We start from the raw sequence: 964 nt of genomic DNA, 5'->3' as shown, positions 1-964 counted from the left end.
ATGTATATATATATACACATATATATGTAAACATGTAAATATTAAGCAAATCAACTAAAACTAAAAATTCAAAAATATGGTTGAATAATTGCAAATCATTTGTTTATATATTCTTAGCATTGCTCTGGGTCAAAAATAGAGAACCTTTGTTCCTCAGTAAGGAGCACAGAAATTATGACAACTAAACACATTTATATTTAATGTTTTACAATGAACTTTTGTAACAAGAGTTTTCTCACTTACTTATTTTCTTAGGTACTAAGAAATTTTCTAACAAATCTCAACCAAACTATACACTAGAAACCAATTGTTTTATTATGCTCTAAATATCATGAAAGGAATTCTGGTAGCATAGTGCCTAAGGCATTTGACCACTAACCAGAAGGTTGGTGGTTCAAACCCACTGGCCACTTCTTGGAAGGAAGGTTAAGCAATCTACTTCTGTAGTGATATTGGCTCAGAAACCCAAGTAGGGGTCACTTTGAGTCGGATCCAACTCCATGGCAGTGTATTAGTTAAGTGTGATGAAGGTCTTTGTGAAAAGATAAATAATTCTATATCATGCTCTTTATCACACATAAAAGTGATTTTCATTTTCTTGGGTAGTGTTAACTTTTCAACATTAGTCACACGCAATCAAATATAATAAACTTAGCATTTCAATTGAAATAGTCAAGACTATGAGGAAATTTCTATTGATAAGAGCACATGAATTTTCATCTGCAATTTCAATTGATAAATAAATATTTTTAGTTTTGGTAAACATTATTTTTTTCAACCAGTAATACTTACCTGTCCTTCCGTCAGTTGAGTACCCTTTCTGTCCTGCATGTCCTATGTTCCTACCTAGTTGTTGTTGTTGTTGTTGCGTGCCATCGAGTCGAACCCGACTCATAGCGACCCCTCCTTGGGTTTCCGAGGCAGTATCACTACGGAAGTAGGATTGCCCAACCTTCCTTCCGAG

The sequence above is a fragment of the Orycteropus afer genome, unplaced genomic scaffold (genome assembly GCF_000298275.1).
Source record: "Orycteropus afer afer isolate SDZICR_OR568_19922 unplaced genomic scaffold, OryAfe1.0 scaffold00022, whole genome shotgun sequence".
NCBI classification, from domain to species: domain Eukaryota; kingdom Metazoa; phylum Chordata; class Mammalia; order Tubulidentata; family Orycteropodidae; genus Orycteropus; species Orycteropus afer.
The sequence above is the reverse complement of the archived record's forward strand: the minus strand, read 5'-3'. Positions refer to the sequence as shown.